General features: G+C 48.9%; 1 protein-coding gene across 3 annotated transcripts in view; it reads right to left on the reverse strand.

The window, feature by feature from the left end:
- The window catches only part of CDC42EP1 (CDC42 effector protein 1), a 98,920-nt gene extending 84,122 nt beyond the window's left edge, over positions 1-14,798 (reverse strand). For all 3 annotated transcript variants that reach the window (XM_029590050.1, XM_029590048.1, XM_029590049.1), the window contains exon 1: positions 14,631-14,798. The gene's annotated coding sequence lies outside the window, so the exon portion shown is untranslated. The remainder of the gene's footprint in view (positions 1-14,630) is intronic.
- Between the last annotated feature and the right edge of the window lie 7,403 nt (positions 14,799-22,201).

Here is a 22,201-nt window from a genome sequence, read left to right on the forward strand (position 1 = left end):
TTCTTCAGTCTTGGTTTTTCTTTTACAGATAATTTCTAGGGCAAAGTCCTGAGTTCTTTCAGCTTTTACCAAGTAAAATTGAGTGGTTCCTGTTCTCAAGTGAATCTCACGTAATCATTCTCTTTTTAAAGTCCCGCCCATCCCACTAGCTATTGTAATCAATGATTAAACTGTAGAAATGTCAAAAAAAGGTGGAAAACTGTTTCACTGTGTATTTATGTACTGGGGGCTAGTGGCTGCTACTGTCTCTTTAAGGGGAGCTGGAAGCTGAGCTAAGATAGCCCATGGCTGTGTGATATCATGCAAGAAAAAGCGTGTGGCAGGCAAAGGAAATACATGGAAACACGGAAAGATTTGGCACAGATTAGAAGTTACTGCCTAGAAAATAATCCCAGAAGGAGTTTTACAAGAGAAGTGTGAGGAACAAAGGCTGACGATTGAATTTTTTGGAGGCAAGTTAAAATGGACATTTACTGCCTGGGAACAGAGACACTGGGGAATCTGAGAACTCATAATATGAGACCCGTCCTGAGAAATAGAATCAATAAAGAGACTTATTAAACCTCTTTTCCTGTGCTAACTTTAAAAGTTTGAATAAGGTTGGGCGTTCATGTGTGAGAAAACCTAAACAGGCCACTCTGAGTTCCTGCTGAAGCAGACAAACCCCAGGAGATTCCAGAAGGGCTGAAGCCAGCACTTTGAGCAGAGAGACTTGCATGCCTGTTTTAGAAAAGTTACTGAACTGTGACAGAATTTGGAGAAAGTGGAGCTTGCTGGAGTAGTTACTGGAAAAGGAATTACCAAAAAGAATAATTTTGTTTAATAAGAATGATTGCAGGCAGAGAGAGACAAGGGAACTATCAAACATACTGAGACTGTTCCCTCTCACTCACTCAGTGCTAGACATTCCAGTGCACAATACAAACTGCTGTGGTTTCAAGGCAGAGATAGGGAGGCAGGCAATTTTTGGAAGACAGAGCGATGAGATCAAGAGGAGCTGAGAGGACCTGCTTCACGTATCTGCACCTGTCCATGGGACCAGATGACAGGGGCTGTAGACCACCTTCGATTGGGTCCCATCCAAGTCAGGACTGGTGCTTCATTAGGCCAGGGGTGGCCAACCTTTCGTGCATCAAGAGCCAAAAAATTGGAATGCGCAATGCCAAAGAGCCTCGTGTTTTCAAAAGACGAGGATGGTGAGGGGGGGGGGGTGGTGTACACGTTTCAAACAGTATCTCTCCCTCTCTCATTCCACCCACTCTCCCCCATTGCTTTCTCTTTCAATCCCCTCCTCTTCCCAGTCATTTCTCTCAATGCCCCCACCAGTCTTTCTTTTTTCAGTCCCCCAACCCTGTCCCCACCAGTCTCTCTCTCTCTCTCTCTCTCTCTCGCTCTCGCCCTCTCTCAATCCCTCACAAATCTTCAGTCCCTACACCCTGTCCCCACCAGTCTCTCTCGCTCTCTCAATCCCTCACAAATCTTCAGTCCCCACACCCTGTCCCCACCAGTCTCTCTCGCTCTCTCTCAATCCCTCACAAATCTTCAGTCCCTACACCCTGTCCCCACCAGTCTCTCTCGCTCTCACTCTCTCTCGCTTTCTCTCAATCCCTCACAAATCTTCAGTCCCCACACCCTGTCCCCACCAGTCTCTCTCGCTCTCACTCTCTCTCAATCCCTCACAAATCTTCAGTCCCCACACCCTGTCCCCACCAGTCTCTCTCGCTCTCTCTCTCAATCCCTCACAAATCTTCAGTCCCCACACCCTGTCCCCACCAGTCTCTCTCGCTCTCTCTCAATCCCTCACAAATCTTCAGTCCCTACACCCTGTCCCCACCAGTCTCTCTCGCTCTCTCTCAATCCCTCACAAATCTTCAGTCCCTACACCCTGTCCCCACCAGTCTCTCTCGCTCTCACTCTCTCTCGCTTTCTCTCAATCCCTCACAAATCTTCAGTCCCCACACCCTGTCCCCACCAGTCTCTCTCGCTCTCACTCTCTCTCAATCCCTCACAAATCTTCAGTCCCCACACCCTGTCCCCACCAGTCTCTCTCGCTCTCACTCTCTCTCGCTTTCTCTCAATCCCTCACAAATCTTCAATCCCTGCACCCTGTCCCCACCAGTCTCTCTCGCTCTCACTCTCTCTCAATCCCTCACAAATCTTCAATCCCTGCACCCTGTCCCCTCCAGTGTCTCTCTCTCTCTCGCTCTCTCTCAATCCCTCACAAATCTTCAATCCCTGCACCCTGTCCCGAGTCTCTCTCTCGCTCTCTCTCAATCCCTCACAAATCTTCAGTCCCTGCACTCAGTCCCGAGTCTCTCTCTCGCTCTCTCTCAATCCCTCACAAATCTTCAGTCCCCACACCCTGTCCCCACCAGTCTCTCTCGCTCTCTCTCAATCCCTCACAAATCTTCAATCCATGCACTCTGTCCCCACCAGTCTCTCTCTCTCTCTCTCGCTCTCTCAATCCCTCACAAATCTTCAATCCATGCACTCTGTCCCCACCAGTCTCTCTCTCTCTCTCGCTCTCTCAATCCCTCACAAATCTTCAATCCCTGCACCCTGTCCCCACCAGTTTCTCTCTCTCGCTCTCTCAATCCCTCACAAATCTTCAGTCCCTACACCCTTTCCCCACTAGTCTCTCTCGCTCTCGCACTCTCTCTCAATCCCTCACAAATCTTCAGCCCCTGCACCCTGTCCCCACCAGTCTCTCTCTCTCACTCTCTCAATCCCTCACAAATCTTCAGTCCCTACACCCTGTCCCCACCAGTCTCTCTCACTCTCGCACTCTCAATCCCTCATAAATCTTCAATCCCTGCACCCTGTCCCCACCAGTCTCTCTCTCGCTTTCTCTCAAACCCTCACAAATCTTGAATCCCTGCACCTTTTCCTCACCAGTCTCTCGATCTCTCTCAATCCCTCACAAATCTTCAATCCCTGCACCCTGTCCTCATCAGTCTCTCACTCTCTCTCAATCCCTCACAAATCTTCAATCCCTGCACCCTGTCCCCACCAGTTTCTCTAGCTCGCTCTCACTCAATCCCTCAAAAATCTTTCAATCCCTGCATCCTGTCCTTACCAGTCTCTCTCTCTCTCTCTCTCAATCCCTCACAAATCTTCAATCCCTGCACCCTGTCCTCACCAGTCTCTCTCTCTCTCTCACTCTCTCTCAATCCCTCACAAATCTTCAGTCCCTGCACCCTGTCCTCACCAGTCTCACTCTCTCTCTCGCTCTCTCTCAATCCTCACAAATCTTCAATCCCTGCACCCTGTCCCCACCAGTCTCTCTCTTTTGCTCTCTTTCAATCGCTGCACCCTGTCCCCACTAGTTTCTCTCTCTTGCTCACTCTCAATCTCTTACAAATCTCTTTCAATCCCTGCACCCTGTCCCCACCAGTCTTTCTCTCTCTCTCTTGCGCACTCTCAATCCCTCACAAATCTTCAATCCCTGCACCCTGTCCCCACCAGTCTCTCTCTCTCGCTCTCCCTCATTCCCTCACAAATCTTCAATCCCTGCAACCTGTCCCCACCAGTCTCTCTCTCGCTCTCTCTCGCTCTCTCTCAATCCCTCACAAATCTTCAATCCCTGCTCCCTGTCCCCATCAGTCTCTCTCCTTCGCTCTCTCTCAATCCCTCACAAATCTTGAATCCCTGCACCCTGTCCTCACGAGTCTCTCGCTCTCTCTCAATCCCTCACAAATCTTTCAATCCCTGCATCCTGTCCTTACCAGTCTCTCTCTCTTGCTTTCTCTCTCAATCCCTCACAAATCTTCAATCCCTGCATCCTGTCCTCACCAGTCTCTCTCTCTCTCGCTCTCTCTCAATCCCTCACAAGTCTTCAATCCCTCTACCCTGCCCCCACGAGTCTCTCTCTCGCTCTCTCTCAATCCCTCCAAATCTTCAATCGCTGCACCCTGTCCCCACCAGTCTCTCTCTTGCTCTCTCTCAATCCCTCACAAATCACAATCCCTGCACCCTGTCTCACCAGTCTCTCGCTCTCTCTCAATCCCTCACAAATCTTCAATCCCTGCTCCCTGTCCCCATCAGTTTATCTCTCTCGCTCTCTCTCAATCCCTCACAAATCTTTCAATCCCTACACCCTGTCCTTACCAGTCTTTCTCTCTCGATCTCTCTCTCAATCCCTCACAAATCTTCAATTCCTGCACCCTGTCCCCACCAATCTCCCTCTCCCACCCTCTCTCAACCCCCTCACAAATCTTCAATCCCTGCACCCTGTCCCCACCAGTCTCTCTCTCTCGCTCTTTCTCAATCCCAGCACCCTGTCCCCACCAGTCTCTCTCTCTCGCTCTCTCAATCCCTCATAAATCTTCAATCCCTGCACCCTGTCCCCACCAGTCTCTCTCTCTCACTCTCACTCTCTCTCAATCCCTCAAAAATCTTCAGTCCTTGCACCCTGTCCTCACCAGTCTCTCTCTCTCTTGCTCTCTCTTACTCCCCTCCAAATCTCTTTTAATCCCTGCACCCTGTCCCCACCAGTCTCTCTCTCTCACTCTCACTCTCTCTCAATCCCTCAAAAATCTTCAGTCCTTGCACCCTGTCCTCACCAGTCTCTCTCTCTCGCTCTCTCTTACTCCCCTCCAAATCTCTTTTAATCCCTGCACCCTGTCCCCACCAGTCTCTTTCTCTCTCTCGCTCTTGCTCTCTCCCTCAATGCCTGCACCCTGTCCCCACCAGTCTCTCTCTCTTGCTCTCTCTCAATCCCAGCACCCTGTCCCCACTGGTTTCTCTTCTTGCTCTCTCTCAATCTCTCACAAATCTCTTTCAATCCCTGCACCCTGTCCCCACCAGTCTCTCTCTCTCGCTCTCTCTCAATCCCCCAAAAATCTTCAATCCTTGCACCCTGTCCTCACCAGTCTCTCTCTCTCTCGCTCTCTCTTACTCCCATCCAAATCTCTTTTAATCCCTGCACCCTGTCCCCACCAGTCTCTTTCTCTCTCTCTCGCTCTTGCTCTCTCCCTCAATCCCTGCACCCTGTCCTCACCAGTCTCCCTCTCTCGCTCTCTCTCAATCCCTCACAAATCTTCAATCCCTGCACCCTGTCCCCACCAGTCTCCCTCTCTCGCTCTCTCTCAATCCCTCACAAATCTTCAATCCCTGCACCCTGTCCTCACCAGTCTCTCTCTCTCTTGCTCTAACTCTCTCTCAATCCCTCATAAATCTTCAATCCCTGCACCCTGTCCCCACCAGTCTTTCAATCCTGCCATCCTGCCCCAACTAGTCTCGTTCAATTTTCCAACCAGTCTTTCTCTCAATTTCTCCACCATGTCCTCACCATCTCTCTCTTTCTCTCAATCTCATCCTGTCCCCCAATCTCTTAATCCTCCCACCAGTCTCTCTCACTCTCAGTTCCCATACTCTTCCTCCCACCAGTCTCTCTCTTTCACAGTCTCATTCTATCCCCCAATCTCTCAATCTTTCCACAAGTTTCTTTCTCAATTCCTCTACTCCCTATCCTCTCAACTAGTCCCCACCAGTGTCTCTGTCTTCCCAACTATCTCCACCTGTCTTAACCAGCATTTGCCATGTTCTCTCCCCCATGCTCTGCCTAATGTCTTTCTTTCTCTCACTCTTATCCCCATCAATCTCTCTCAATCCTCCACCCTATCCCTTCCACTATCTCTCTCTCTGCAAGCCCAGCATAACATTTCCCAAACCCCACAAGAACAAATACAAGGGCTTAGCAGCACCAACGCTTCCCTCCCCACACCTTGCGCTTCTTTGCACCCCCTCTCGTCTGTCCACCAGCAGTATCTCCCTTGCCCCCAATCTCTCTTATTCTCTCCTCTGCCCCACCCTCTTTCTCTCTCTCTCTCTCTTTCTCTCTCTCTTTATAACTCCTCTGCTCCAGTGCCCTCTCTGGCTTTCACATATACCCTCCAACATTATCCCTTCTGACTCTCAAACACATATCCCATCTCCCCCAACTTTCACCCCTTTTCAAGTCACTTCCCCCAGAAGCATTCACCCCCTCTTGCACTGCCCCTCCCATATGTCTCTCTCAAATACATCTACCTCCAATCACTATCAGGTTTTCTCACTCTGCCACCCACTTGCTCCTCCAATTTCCATTCTCCCCTGCCCCATCACCCCTTAAGACTCTGTTACCTTCCCTCTCCCCCTTCAGGCTCTCTAGTGCTCTCTCTCACTCTCCCTTCCACCTTCACTACCTATGACTGTCACTCATCTTCCCCCTCCCTCCTTTTTACACCTTCTGGCTCTCTATCACACATACCCTCTCATCACCACCTCTGTCGTCCCGTCCCCCCCCCCCCCCCCCCCATAGCATTTCTATTTTTTACCCTCCCACCAATCATCACCACTGATTTAATTGCACACATACCCTCCCAATGGCTTTCTCAGACCTCTCTACTGTCTTTCCCCATTTTTTTAACCAAATCTACCCCTAATCCTGACTATCTTATGCCCCTTCTACTGTCCCAACATGACTTTCATGCAATACCAGACCCGGTGCAATGGGATTATGCACCCTAGGCACCTTCTGCCTTGCGCCGCCCCCCACCCCAGCCCCAACTCCTACCTCCAGGGGAAGGGACCACATGCTGCCACTACTCCACCCCCTGTGCCACCCCTCCAAATTTAAATAAAATAACCCCTCCACCTTCCCGACACCCCCTATTGGTCCATTGGAGGGCCCAGGAGCAATCTGCTGCTCCCGGGCCGTTGGCTGCCACTAACCAAAATGGTGCCAGCGGCCTATAGCCCTTACCTTGTGATGGAGCTACCGGTTCCGTTGGCCGGCCTCTGTCACATGGTAGGGGCAATGGATGACCAGAACAATTTTGGTTAGTGGCAGCCGACAGGCCGGGATCAGTAGATCACTCCTGGGCTGTCCATTGCCCCTACCATGTGACAAGGGCCGGTCAATGGCATCGGTAGCCTGTCACATGGTAAGGGCTAAAGACCACCGGCGCCATTTTGGTTAATGGCAGTTGACGGCCCGGGAGTGGCAGATCACTCCCGGGCCCCCCACTGAACTATCAGGGGTTTCTGTGAGTCTTGGGGGAGTCAGGAAGGTGGCGAGATGGGGGGGGGAGACAGAGTGTGGCAGGGGCTGGGCAGAATTTTGAAGGGGCACTTTTTGCCGCTTCAAAATTCTGCTGCTTCAAACGGCCGCCTTACCCTGCCTCATTGGCTCACAAGTGGCGGTGGCGCCCCCCCCCCCCCCCCCCAATGGTTGGCACCCTGGGCCCAGGCCTAGCTCGCCTAGTGCTTCCGCCGGCCTTAACTATACCCTATCCCATCCCTCTCTTCTTCACTGTTTCCTCCACTCAAGCCCTGGTCCCCTCACACCTGTTGCAGAACAGATCTCAGCCTGGATCTTGGAGAGGAGTAAGGTGCTAGGTAGGCCAAACTGCATTGCTGACTTCAGGGAAATGAGGAGGAAAACAATATTCACCCATCCCCATGCATCTTCCTCACAGCATAAACTCCTTCTTGTGCTGCTGCTCCCCCAACTCTTGCAACATTCACCCATTTTCTTGTCACTGCCCTCAGAAACATTCACGTCCTCTTGCATCGCTACTTCTTCAAGCATTCACATCCCTCACCTCCTCCAACATTCAATTCATGCACTCTTCCCAATGTATTTATCAAAAATTAAATGAACTACATTCACCCCCTTCTCCCATAAACCCATTTCAGCATTCACCCCCTTTTTCTCGTCACAAATTATTCTGGCCTGACTGGAGCTCTAGGTGACTCCCTCCTCCCCAATACTGTTAGCAGAATCCTAAATCTTGGGAGTATAGTGAGCTGCTGGGCCTGGGACTGTGGATACTTTGGCCCCTCCCTTCTAGAAAACAGACCAGAAAAGAGCCCTTTTACTCCAGGCAGCAGGTGGGGTGGGAGGTTGGACAGGATGGTGAGGGCTGGAACAGTCTGCTTACTGGTTATTCTTTGCTGTCCTGTCAGATCTAGCCTCACCCTCTCCCCCTCCCCTCATGTCCTCCACCACTGCTGCAGATTACAGGCAAAAGTGGGGCGGAGTAGAGCAGGGGTGAGCAGAGAAAACACTCCGATCCCTGCTCCAGCCCCTCCCTTCTGCATCTGCAGCAAAGGGTAGCATTGTGAGGTCAGGAAGGGGGAGGAGGAGAATAGGGACTAAAGCAGAATGGCTCTTCTCTGCCCTACTCTATTGTGTATGTGCTTCCTGATCCAGCCCCTTCACTCCTGTCCTCTGCAGTGCTGCTTGGTTGCCATTTGGCAAGGGGGACAAGAGACACATTTTGCACATAAAAGAGCCACATGTGACTCCCGACCCACAGGTTGGCCACTCCTGCATTAGGGAAATTAGGCAGTCATCTACAAGGCCAATATTTTGGGGGCGGCAAAATCCTACCAGCATGAGGCCCAAAGGGGTGCTGTAACACAGCCAATATCACCAAACGGGAGAGAACTGTGCTGGAGCTACTGCTGCCAGTAGGATGAAGTGCTGTACAGGAAGTAAGCTGGGGGAGAGGGGTGAATGACCAACAGTTCACCTACGGCACCAGATACTCTTGCACCGGCTCTGATCCAAGTATAATCACGAGCTAACATATACACACATATACACACGTACATGAGACCAGAAATTCTGATCATAATTTTACTGCTTTGGATAAATCCCACTAACATGTCTGATGGAAACTGAGTTGCTATAAGAGTGTTTTTCAGACCACGGTAATCTGTTGATGTTCAAGTGTGTTGTATAATCTGTGCCATAAAGAGAAACAGGGAACGAAAGAAAGAATTACCAAGAGAGTTAAGCCTGCGCTTTAAGACAGGGGGAGAAGCGGGGAATACAATTTAAAAAAGAAACTCTCCTGTCTGAAGTTATGTGCTTGTAAGAAAACTGAAGTATACTAGTGAACAGGAAAAAAAAACTGTTTTAGTATATGTGGAAACAGCTGGATTTTCCTCTGAAAGCTTCAGCGGTTTAGCTGTTTTACAAAGTTAATTCTTCTGCTAATAGCCACTCTTCTTCCTTAACAGAAGAACAAATAAAAGTTGTTGCATAGATCAAAAGTCTGATTCTTGGGACAGCTTTGCGGATTTTGTGTGCCTTCCAACATAGCAGGCATGGAATAAATTTTACTTTTTTGCATCTCAGGTTCTCCTCTCAACCTCTGAGAGATTGTAGTATAAATGGTAGAGATGGGATTGTGGGGATCAGATATGGACCCCTCTTCATGTAAATCCTTGGGAAGACAGTGAGGTCCCCAGTTTCCATCCAATAACATCAGAAGCCCCAAGGTGTCACTGTGACTCAGGCAACATGTCAGAGGGCCCCTGAGTGGTGTGCACTCGCCCTCAGCTGGTCTACACTATCTTCTTATGCAGACTCTTCAGAGGCCTTACTGCTTGCACCTTCACTCAGTTACAGTTGCCCCGTCATCAAATAAACCTCCCCCATAATCCACCTGCTTTAGTTCTTCCCAATCATGGTTTCCTGTTTTAACACTACAGCCTCTTATTTGTTTCTTGTTTGTCTTCAATAGACTGCAAGCTCTAGGGAGCAGGAAATGTTCATCATTTGGCTCTGTACAGTGCTGTGTACACCTGGTATGTGCTATACAAGTGACTAATCATCATCATGCTAGTAATAATAATGTCAGAACATAAACTGTTGTTTTCTTGAAGAGCAGTAGCCGATGAAGCCTGCGTTGTTTCGTGACTCTGGATTAGTTCAGAGAAGATCGTATGGACTAAAAACAGGACGAACTGTTGCCTTCTAAGAAGACAAAGCAGACAGATGTCAACATGACATCATCAAAATTATTTCTTCATGTCTGAAGACTGTTCTATAAAGAAAACCTAGGTTGGCACATTTTATATTGGAAAAATGTTGGTCTGCTCGGGAGGGCATGGTGCCCTCTGTCCGGCAGTCTTTTTGTCAGCTGCAAGTTTTGACAAAAATACAGCTCTCTGTTGGTTGTGATGCTCTGCCTTGCAGTCAACTGTTTTCCTCTGTGGACCTCACTTTCAGTCCATATTTACCATATGTTTTCAATCGGATGGTTTTTGTGAACCAATCAGAAGTCCTGATACAAACTTAAAATCTGCCAAACTGATTTGTGCAATGGTCCAGATTTAATAAGCAAAGGAACTTTCACTCACTTTGTGACTATAGCAGCACTGCTTTTGGTCCAAATTTCAGCCTGCAAGGCAAGCTTTTGTCTCCCACAGAGAGAGGATTTGCCTGGCTGAAAAAGATGGCTCTTGTGTCTTTGTAAACTCCCCGTATGAGGGTTATGAGCAGGCTGGAGGACCTGGTACTGTAATAATGATTTGTTTTCTACTGAGAGTGAGGCATTATAAAGCTCTTACATTCACAGGAGTCAGGGGTGAGTGCAGCACTCCTAGCTGTGTATTATTCTTAATGCTAGGAATTGCCAAGCACAGCAGGGCACTGAGCATAATTGGCTCACTAGCCTCACTGCAAACATTCCATGCCCTCTTAACTAAGCTAATCTGTGTTGTAAGTGATGTCTCTTATGGTGTAAGAGATGTCATCTCGTTCTGGTTTAAATAATGCATTTCCTTCTGACCTGGTCAGTGACTTCCATCTAAGAAGTCATCACTTGCAGCATCTGTTAATATATTATAAAGCTCTCTCTCTCATTTTTTTTTTAACTAAAAATATTTTAGTAAACAGACTTCCCCAGGCACTTACTAATAGAATGGCCTAATGGCTGTTCTCTTGCACAAGAGTACATCATGTGTAGGCCAAGAGATAACAAAGGTGGGAAGGGGGAGGAGAATGCTGTCAACCAGCTATCTTATTGGTTTACAAGACCCCACTCCCCCACCCCTGTGCTCTGTAAGTCCATGAAGTTACATCTTGTGTAAGGAAACAAGGAACTGTTCCACTGCTCAATAATGGGCCACTGTACGAGAGAGGGGGGTATAATGACTTGTTCTTCTGCATAAAAGCAAGACATGTGGGGTTTTTTTTTAAGTGATATGAAACTCATAGGCACTTTTTTAAAGCTTCATGTGCTGTGTAAGTTAGAGAAAACCACATGATTACAAGGTCAGTGCTTAAAAGTGCTCAAATCTATTTCTATTTCAGTGAATATCCCACTTTTCTAGTCCAAAATAGTCTTCCCAAGGTTCAAAGCGGCATAGAAGTCAAACAAAATGCAATTCTACTATCTTAGGGCCTGATTTACTAAGGCTTTTCTCCCATTCTGTGTCTAAGGGAAAAATGGTTCATAAATGAGGCCTTTAATTTGAGCACAGAGTTGTTGAGTGTCTTGCTCATGATTCTATGATGCAGTGAATAAGTAATGGTTCTGGGACTGGTTTATGGCACAGAGAGGTCACCTCAAATGAGCTGGCACAGATGGAAGCATTTCACTTTGGTTAGGGTGAGATAACCATAAGCAGGGAAGTTGAGTGAATAAAACTGTTTTGAGAAGCCTGAAACTTTGGGGTGTTGCAGCATCCCTAGTATCTGTGCATAAAATTGGGGTGCAATTGTACCAATTTATCACCAGATGTGTTTCCTTTCCTCCTTGGGTCTCTTCTCTTGTTCCATAGCATCCTCCTAAATAGCTTCCTGCTATGTTCTTATATGTGTCTTTTGCCTTTACATACTAGCTGTTGGCACCACTAGGTTGCTGCTAGAAGGAGGAAGAGTGCAGGGCATCCAATTTGTGGATCATTTGCTGTGAGAGATGGAACTGGATCTCTCTCTAACCTTTTTTCATTCGGTAACCCATTCCTGTGCCGCCTTCGGTGTCTGCTCTTTATCTACTAGATTAGGTAAATTAATAGAGAATCAACTCTTTCTTCCTCCCCCACTCTCTGGCAGCCCTTCTCTTTTGTCTAACTCTGGCCCTTTCTTACTCTTTTTATCATTCTTTGACTCTTGAAGGTTTTGGCATCTCTGCACCTTAATTTCCATCCTTCAGGGGCCTGGGACTGTTTGTCTCATCTTCACTAGAGGTAGCCAGAAGTGTTCTCCGTTCCCTCAAGGTCTCAAAATGGAGCAAATGATGAAATACAGTGAATAGGTGGGCAACAGTGGCCCAACTGTTGCCCTCGGGCACTGGAAAGCCACTGAAATTCTGATAGAGATCGTGGCCAAAGCCTGACAACTTGGTTGATCTTTTGCCAGATATATTTAATCGATAAAACAATGAGCCAGTGCGGTTTCTGTTGCTGGTGGTGGCCTTGAGCTGCACCGGCCTTGCTTCTGCTCAGCACTTTTCTGGTCGGGGGCTGAGCGCTGCTGCTGCGGCTGCTGCTAAGTCATGACCAGTGACCTTTCATTATTTGCTCATTCCAGGCTGGTTATCAGATTCCAGGGAACCCAGCAAAGATTACATGCTTTGACTAATTGTAAGTGCTGTTCTTGAAACATCCTTTCACTTTCTGGGAGTCTGATGTATGGACAAAATGTTTGTTAATAATTGGCTGTGAGTGTGTGTGTGTGGGGGGGGGGGGGGGATGAACCCAAGGCTACTCTTATCTCCAAATTCTTAGTAATATGAACTAAAGACACCATCTTTCTCTGTCAAATGCCTTCCCTACCCATCCCCTTCTTCCAAGTCACTCCTCTCTCCCAGCCATCTCTGGAATCTGCGAGCAGAACTGGAGCAAAAGCCGTCTCTTTCCCCACAGCTGGGATCTCTGCCAGAGTAAACAAACATGTAAACCTTTTGGGTATCAAAGCTCTTCAGGCCATAGCTTCCCCCTGAGGTCCTAGTCCAGATCTGAAATCCTTGGAGGCAGAAGGGCCACATCCATGGGGATCTGAACACCCTCAATATCAGATTTGTCTATTCGATCTAATGGACCTGCGGGAGCTGAGAGGAGAGGAGAGACTGAAGAGGTGACACTGGACAATGATATGGTTTTGGCTGTGCTCAAGCTGGTGCCTGTGCTTGAAGGGATTATGGAAGCATTCCTACAGTCACAGCCCCTGGCAAAATATGTGAAGCCTGCTCAACTATTCCCCATTGGTCACTTTAGACATTCCTTACTGCCAAAGAGCTATGGAAATGGGGCTGAAGGGAACCCACAGAATTCCAGAATCTGTTCAATTTATGAGAAGGAGGACCAAGAGAAAGAGAGAAAGCAATGGAGATATTTGACAGAGAACGAAGTGCAAAGTAAGAGGAAGCATAATTTAAAGGGAGGAAGAGGAAAGTGAGGGAAGGAAGAAGAAATAAAACGCAAGGTATAAGGAGAAATGCAGAGGCCAGGGTACTGCATGCCTGTTTGCCATTAGACCTCTGTGTTAACACCAATCCAATTCATCCAGAAGTAGGAATGCAGCAGACATAACAGCTGGAGCCTGACCTCAGGGAAAGCGAGACCTCTGAAGACAGGAGGTGTGGTCACAACAAAAAGAGTAGGTTTTCAATGCCAAAAAACTTAACATTATATGACCACATAGCTTTGCCCCCCCCCCCCCCCCCCCCCCAAAAAAAAAAAAAAAAAGAGAAGAAAAACTAAGAATGGTTTTCAGATCAAATATAGGCAAACTGATATTACAAAGCATAGCAGTATGGCAGTTTACATCTGAAATAACTCAACCTCCCCATTCTTCCACAGGAGATAATCTTAGGATGTTCGGCAGATCCTAGGAAAAAAAGGAACTGACCCTAGAAACATAGATGCAGTGCCACAGAACCCAGCTGATCTCTGGCTTTCCCTGCACTTCATCTCATCAAAGGATCCTCTGCTCTTGTCTTAGCCTTTCCTGAATTCTGTTACCTGTTGTCTCCACCCCCCACTGGGAGTTTGTTCCATGCATTCACCACCCTTTCCCAAGAACAAACCCATTCCTGATGTTGCTTTCTGAGCCGAATCCTTGGAGCCTCATCTTGTTCCAGAGCGTTGTTCTGGAAAAAAAAATCCCTAACTTTCCCGGTGATTCCCACCAGATCACCTCTCCAATGGCAGGGACCAGCAGAACCCCCTCACGTATTGCCATGACCAAACTCCTCATCCATCCTGGATCCACGCCGCCCTATCCACTGAAAGGGCCAAATCCCAAAAGCCGGATTCGGATTTCCAGAACTTTATTGGCAAGACAGTTTTACCCAAAGAACATGAGCCAAAAACTTATTAAAAAAAAAAAAATACAGCACTGCAAAAAAAAAAAAAAAAAAGTGTGTATTTAGTAAGCATATAAGGAGCAAGCGAGAAGGCAGTTGTTATTAGAGCAGGCAGGCTTGGGGCTGGATGCAAGCCGAAGGCTTGGCCCGTGTGCCTCGCGCCGCTCTTTGCTCAGCCCCTCAGACAGCCGAGGCGTGAGCGGGAAAACAGCCCGCTCAGCACTTTTACTCTGTTTTTATGCCCCGTTGGCTACGGTTTCTGTTCCTGTCAGCGACTCCCTCTTCCCACAAAAAGAAGAAGAAAACAAGGAACGGGGAAGGAGAGGGAGGGGGGAAAAGAGAGAGAGAGAGCAGGCAGATTTTACAGAGGAAAAGAAAAAATAAATAAATAGTTTAGACGCAATGCCTTGACAGGCTGTGACCCTCACAGAGCATCTGTCAAAACTGTTCCAAAAACATGTATGAGTTTTATAATACGAACAACTCCCTCTCTGCATTTGGGTTTGGGGTTTTTTTGGGTTTTTTTTAGTGGTTAGTTACCTTTTTTCTTGCTTGGCTGTTAGGGCTCTCATTTCTGGCTCCTGTGGGTGCCTTCGGTTGGATTCCCTGGAGAATGCCCTGTCTCACCCTGGCTGCCGCGCTCTTTGGAGTTAGCTCCACTCTCTCCCCTCTCCGCTGCTGCGTGCAGCCCTCTGTGCCTCAGTGCTGAAGGCGGTGGGAGGGAGAAGGAAAGAGGAGGCAGGGAAAAGTGGAGCTCGGCACCGCCTGCCCAATGGCAGAGGAGGAGGGTGAGCCCCGAGCGCAGGCAGGCAACGGGGAGCTGCTCGCCTAGGAGCGGAGAAAAAGTACCTTAAACTCTACTTTTTTTTTTTTAAAGACCTTCTGAGGGCTTCTGCCATTTTCCTGTACTGACTGCCCCTTCTTTGGTACCTCAGGCCTCTGCCAACTTGTTACCTGCTGGCAGAGGCCCGTGGTGAGACTGCTGGCATATCTCTTGCAGCACAGAGGGTTTCTTTTTACCACTAGAATGGCCTTTGCTCTTTCCCTCCTTTTTCCAAGCCCCAGCCCTCCTCCCTTCCTGGGGTTTGATGCAACAGAGCTAAACCTTACAACAGGCTTGAGCAGACCCTCAGATTTTGCCAAAGGATAGTTGCCTGATATTCCCTAGCCTATCCCCACCCCTACCCCAGTGGGTAAGAGATACAAGTTTGGCAGGAACCCAGACAAGACAGCACAGACACTGGGATCCTGGACTGACCCATTGCCTCTCAGTACAGTCAAAGCCTTGTTGTTCCATGAGCAGCATCAGCAGAAAGCAAAGGAAGCCGCACAATGGACCATCACAGTGGAAGTTCAGACTGGTACCTCTCAATCTGCTGATCCACTGAGTGACTGAGACATGCTGATATTTTGGGGGGGGAACGCCCTAGTTAAGAGAGTGACAGTTTTACTGTGATTGCGTTTCACTCACAGTAAGAATCCATTGAAAGGTTTGGTTCGGAGACGTGATTGTGCACCCTTGTATCTGGGAAGGAGAAAGCTGGTATACCTTGAAGTATTTATGACCAAAAAGGTCTTACAGAACAATAATAGCCATTTTATCAGAGGTGCTAAGGTTGAAAATTCAGTTTGCAGCAGGAAGAGTAGGAGGAGGAGAGAGCAGGGGTGTGGAATATCGTGGTGGTGGTGTTGGGCAGGGAATTAGGAAGAAGGATGCAGAAAGGGTTAGAGGCCAGTAAGTAGGGATGTTTGTGTGAGAAAGCAAATTAGAGATTTTCACACTTTCTCCATCAACTTTTCCCTTTTGTTTTTTTCTTTCCTCCTTCCTTTCTCTTCTCTTCCCTACTCTCTCCCTTCCTCTAATGTCCATTGTCCACTATCCAGAAGCAGTTCCTCTTGCTGTTGACTCATTCTGCATTCTTCCTTTGACCTTCACAGATCCAGTCTATGCATATGGCTCAGGTCCAGTCGTGCATGCTTACTCCTCCTTCCTTCTGCCACAGGTGCCTGTTCTTCTGAGTTTCCCACCTCCATATGGAAGATCAGATTAGCTTCAAACTGAGAAACCTCTGCAGGTGTGGAGGACCTGGTAGCCATGATAACACAGAATGTGACTTTGTCACTGAACAATTTATATTTGTCTCTTGTCTGTCAACACAGCCAGGCAGGGCCCTGCTTAGGGAAAAGATGCTGGCTATGAGAAGCTGTGCTGTGCAATCACTCATGGCTCTCTTACCTCCTCTCCCGTCTCCTTGTAACTCCTCACTTCCCTCTGAATGATTAGCTACGGTGCATTACAGCAGGAATTCGTCCCAACCCTAATACGCAGAACAAATCTATCCCAGATGTAGCCACCCTACCCACTGGGACTGGTGCAGTGCGGAGGGACTCAACCGCTGACAGCAGAGCAGGCTGTGTGTGCACACTTTCTAGGATCACCTTGAAAAGCAGTGCCCCAGCCTTTCACCAGCCTCACCTTCCATTTCCTGATCTCTCTCTCTCTCTCCTCCACCTCCCCTCTTCCCTGGCAGTGGCAGTAGCGGCAGGCCAGCAGCATGGGTACCAGTCTCTGCAGCTGCTTCTCCTCATCCTATGCTTCCTGATTACACAGGAAGCCCGCACCATGGGGATGCGGTGGAGCACCCCAGACCACCCTGCTGACCTGCCACTACTCTGTCCTTAGTATTGTGCCCCAAGAATCTGAGAGGAATCTGAAGGGGAGGAGGAGGAGGAGGAGAGTGTACAATATGTAGGAGAGAGAGGTGATGTGGAAGAAGATAAAGAGGAAGGTGGAGATGTAGGAGAACATAAGGAAAAGGAGGGCAGAGACAAAGAGGAATTTAAGGGCAGGGGAAGATGAAGAAGACCTTGGCAGGGGAGGAGGAGATGAGGAGGAACCCAAGGGGGGGGGGTGGAATAGGGGGAGATGGAAAGTAATTTAAGAGGGATGAGAGATGGAGAGTTACCTGAGGGGGGGGGGGGGAGGAAGGGGCGATGGGGAAGAACCTGGTTGGGAGGGGGTGGGTAGGTGAAGAGGATCTGGTGGGGCTGGGGAAATGGATGGGATCTTGGAAACAACACAAGAGAGGGGGAGAAAGCAGAAAGGAAGAGTGAGAAGGGGAAAGAGTTGGGGGGATGAGGATGCACCATACTATCTGACTGCACCCTTTCTTTTTCAGAACCTTAGATCTGCCCATGTGTGTCATGTATGAAATTCAGTGAAATTTATTTTTTTTCACGTATGGCCAGATTGAAAGGCAGGACTGTAGCTCATTGCATAGGTATGCAGTATCTGTGTATGTGCCAGCTAGTTCTTTTGCTATTGTATACAGTATACCAGTTCCAGAAACTAGTCTCAGCAGTAAAGCAGTTCCCCACATGTTCTTTAAACCTCAGGACCTTTCTCTGTAGTTCCACAGATTCCCTCTTCCCTCCTCCATCTTATTTCTGTGAGGATATTTTCAGGCCTCCGCCAAGAAGGCTAAAAAAGTGAAATACAGGAGAGAGACAGTAAGCAGGAGCTGGGTCCCAAGGTGCAGGAAGAGCTCCCTGCTCTAAGATTTCAAAGCCAGAGGTTTGGTAGCTGGAAGTCGGGAGCCCGGGTGAGGCCTTTCCTGCAATTGTGTCTGGCTGAGGCTTTCGCTTTAATTGGCGGCGCTGGCAAGACCGTGCTGGGCCTCCTCCAGGAGTACACGTTCACTCGGAGGGTTATTACAGAGCATAATTCTACCCACTTCCCCCCACCCATCATCCCTACTCTCCCCTCACTCTTCCCTCTCCCATATCCTGTTTCTGCTGCTTGCAGAGGTTCTGGTCTTGTGTTTCCTCAGTAACTTGGAGCCCCCTTCCCCTTCGCTATGCAAGCCCACCAGATGTTTCCCGTCTCCCTTACTGGCTGTCTCGGCTCCAAGGTCACATACCGCAGAGCTGGGAACATTGCTGGCAGATGGGCAGGCAGCCCAGCCGGGGTGGGGGGAAGGGAGGAGGTTGCCTTCACCCTGACCCGCTCTGGCACTAACCAAGCAGAAGCTGGACAATCTCATCACATCGCCTGCAGATCCCAAGGGGAGGGGAGCGGGTATGGAAGTGTGGCAGTCCAACCCTGCCTATTAATTGTGCCATTTTATTAAGGATATGATTTCTGGTTCTTAGAATCTTGTCCTCACTGTTATGTGCAGTGTTACCTTTACATGACTGCTGGGTAGAAAGGACAAAACCTGGGAGCAGAGACACAGGTATATGGCAAAATGGCCTGCGGTTTGAGGTCAGGAGGTGCCCATAAAGTTCCATGTCAAAAGGGACAGGCTTAACTGGTCCTGGTTTTACCTCTCTGCATGCATAGATATTATGAACTTTTTTTTTTTTTTTTTTGGAAAACCAGCTTTCAATTTCTATGCCTGTGAAGGGGGAAAGCCAGGACTCGCTCAGCCTCTCCTGACCTGGGCACCCTTGATATGAGTGGCTGCTAAGGCTACTTTGTATTGTCATATCCACATAGCAATGGCCAGGTAGGAGGACTGAGGTGACACAACATTTCTTTCAAAGAAAACTATGAATGCTGTAAACTGCAGTATTTCAGTAGTGCCGGCAGGAATGCTGTACGAGTATTTGTCTGAATCAGTTCATTTTACTTCTAAGCTGGTGCTTCCATTAGGCAAACTAGATGGTTCCCTATAGCATCAAGATTTGTGTATGTGTGTGGGGGGAGGGGGGGCAAAATCCTGCAAGTGTGGGACTAGAGGGGTACTGTACCAGAGCCAATAACTTAAAAGAAGGGAGTGCTTTGCTGGAGCCACTGCAACCAGTAGTTAAGTTGAGGGAGGGAAGGTGAATGACCAAAGGTTCGCCTAGGGTGCCAAATATGCTTGCACCGGTCCTGAGTCCCCTACATCTCAGCACTGAAATGTTTCGGCTTGCACTCTAAGTGCTCATGACAGGCTTTTCAGGTGCTTCCACTGCTTAGTCTTTGACTCCAGGCTTGCATCACAGCGTACCTTTTGCTCACTGTTTAGGGCATCTCTGTGCTGCTCAGTGTCACTTTTTGGAAATGGGAGAGGTCTGGGTTTTCAGGTGCTTCCTTCTTCGCTGACTTACAGGTCATATCTGCATATTTCTCTGATTAGACCCACTTCCCCTTCTCCCCGTTCTCCTCTCAGTCACTGCTTAACAGAAGACGAATTGGTTTACTGCAAGCCATGTTCCCCTTGCTGCTCATGACATCATCAGTGACCGGTCCTGACCTAATGATGTCATCACCAGACGTCGCATAGCCTGGAAACTGGTGGTGGCATGTGCCACTGGCGCCCAGCAGGAACAGGAAGAGGGCAGCAGAGGGGCACTATGTGGGAAAGTGAGCACAGCAGACCTGGAAAAAGGCAAAGCAGACTCACACGCAAGGAACCCGAGCAGCTTAGTTTCACAGAGTGACTTTTGGCAGTGAGGAGACGCTTTAACGTCATATCATTATTTATTGTATGTTATCGTTAATCTTTTCAGTGTGGCCTAGAATGCGGGGATGGAAATCTCATGTTGGAATTGGCCGACACCCAGCGTTCTATGCAGATCCCTGAGGCGAATGGAACGCACGCCATTGCCAGTTTTTAATCAGTGTTCAATTTAAAACAATGGCTTGTCTTAACTTTTGTATTTCTTGAGAAATGCTGGCGAGTGGTTAGTAATGGTAATAGTTATCATTAAGCCATTTTGTGCTGTGAAAAGCCCTTTACCTGGAATTTCTGGGTCTCTCATTGGACAATAAGAGGTCCATATTCGGCACATTTTTCTGGCTAAGTTTGGCACTTAGCTGGGCAAACCCTGGGATTTGAAAACCCTGCTGATTTGACTGCCCCTGACATAGCCGGCAATGTGAAGGGCATTCCAGGGCAGAGTGGCACTATCCAGTCAAGTTAACTGGATAACACTGGTTTTCAGCATTATCCAGTTAATGTAGCCAGATAACTTTAGGACTGATGAAGAGCACTCCTAAAGTTAGCCAGATATATTTACCGGCTAACTTTTAAGATATCCGCGTATATTCCGCAGCACATCCGCATGACTGACTATACCAGCTAAATTAGCTGCACAAGTTTATCCGGCTAACTTTGCTAGCCACCCAATGACTGAGAATGGACCCTTAAATGCTTGATGTATTGATCATTGATACTTGAAGGAAAACTGAACATGCCATATATTGTGCAGTATTTCAGAAGTGTTCAGAGCAAATAAAAATACATAATTTGAAAATTTGTACAATTTGAATACTTCTCTTTTAAGTTGTTGATTTTGAAAAATAGTTATAGCTGCTCCCCTTCTTAACCCCTGGAAATGAGCCACATTAGCAGAAAAGTCATAAATAATCTTACATTGAATGACATATGATTGGTTCATGCTGTTGGTGCGATGTCATTTGTAACTTGCTATATAAACAAATCCTGTTCAGTCTGTGTTGCGCTCGGGGGTAGACCCTTGTCCTGGAGCAATGGAGAACAACTCCCTGGTAGGGACCTGGAAGCAACTGCCCCCATGGGGGCAGAGCACTAGAGGAGACAGAGGCTAGGATGAGCTTCACCACTGGAAGCCCGAGATCCCCCCGGGAGGAGCCCGTAGGGACTCGGGCTGCTTGGACTTAGGTGGGCCTCGCAGGGTCTCCTCCTGGAAGGATGGAAGTCCGGCGTGCCCACAGACAGAAGGGGAGCGTGGTCAGGTTCGAGACTGGAGGTCAGGTGGAACAAGGAGGACCAGAATAGCGTAGGTGATGACAAGGCTAGGAACAGAGCCAGAATCTAGTGACGTGGTCAAGCAGGCAGAGGTCAGCCTCCGGGGGTCAGTCCGAGAAGTAGTCAGCAAAGCAGAGGTCAGGTTCCGGAAGTCACAGGCAGGCCGAGGTCAGAAGGCAGGCAGCAGGCAGGCAAGTCGAGGAGCAGACTGGAGTCAGAAGGCCGGCAGTAGACCAGCAGGTCAAGGAACAAGCTGAGGTCAGTACCAGTAAGACAGTCCGGAGGTACTACCTGGGAAGACGGACAGACGAACAGGAACAGAAGGACACTGGAGTACTAGGATACAGGAACAAGGCAGGAACAGAACTGGAACAGAAGGATCCTGGAACGAGACTTGGAACAAGACTGGAGCAAGATACAAATGCAGTGACAATCTAGCGTAAGCCGACCCGATTGCCAAAGCAAGGAAGTACAAGCAGGGACTTCCTTATCACAGGGAATCATTCAGGGCGCACCGCAGAGCTAGGACCCGCCCTTGGCCCTACAAGAGGCCGGACGGTCTGCACGCGCATGCGTAGGGGCGTGGCCAACACAGCCGAGGACGCCAAGCTCTGGCGTGAGGCCTGGTGTGCAGTGGAAGGCCCGGCAACCGCCGCCGCAGGACACCAAGACCTGGAAGCCCAGCTGCCGCTAGAGAGACTGACCCGGGACCTGCCATGGAACCATGGAGGTGAGCAGGCCCAAGCGCGGGCCGGGCGCAGACAGGGTGCGTAACAGTCTGGTGTTGCCACCTCAGCCAGATCAACCCAAACAGGCTGATCCAGGGACAGATTTTGTCCTCTGCCGACCGTAGGCACTTTCATTATAGGTAGACTGTGCCATCCCGTCACCCCCAGCAGATCTCCATGCTCTGCAAAACTGCAATTTCCTCCTTCCTACCCCCCAAACCGTTTTAATTTCCATCCTCTCCCCCTTTGACTGGTCCTCCAATTCTTTCCCTGCCTCTTGCCGTCTTCCTACCGAACTCAGAGCTCCGGTTACTGTGCTGGTGCTGCCGTTCTCACAAGGCAGCGTGCACAGGAACCGAGTGAGCCAGCGGCCCCAGGCTCACAGGCCCCCACCTCCAGCACGGAAGCTCAGAGGGGTCAGGGACACTTCAATGCCTGTGAGCGTGGGGGCCACAGGCTCCCTCTGTCCCTTCGCATGCTGCCTTATGAGAACAGCAGCACTCGAAAAAAAGAGCTAGGACTCTGAGGCCAGACGGGAGACGAGAGCAGCATGAGGGAAGAAGGGAAAGAAATGGAGGACCAGGCAGAGGCATGAGATGGGAACTTAATCAGTTTCAAGGTCAGGGGCAGGAGAGGTAGGAATCAAATCACACTGAAGGCCTGTAGG

This window comes from Rhinatrema bivittatum, chromosome 2, assembly GCF_901001135.1.
Source record: "Rhinatrema bivittatum chromosome 2, aRhiBiv1.1, whole genome shotgun sequence".
Classification (NCBI taxonomy): domain Eukaryota; kingdom Metazoa; phylum Chordata; class Amphibia; order Gymnophiona; family Rhinatrematidae; genus Rhinatrema; species Rhinatrema bivittatum.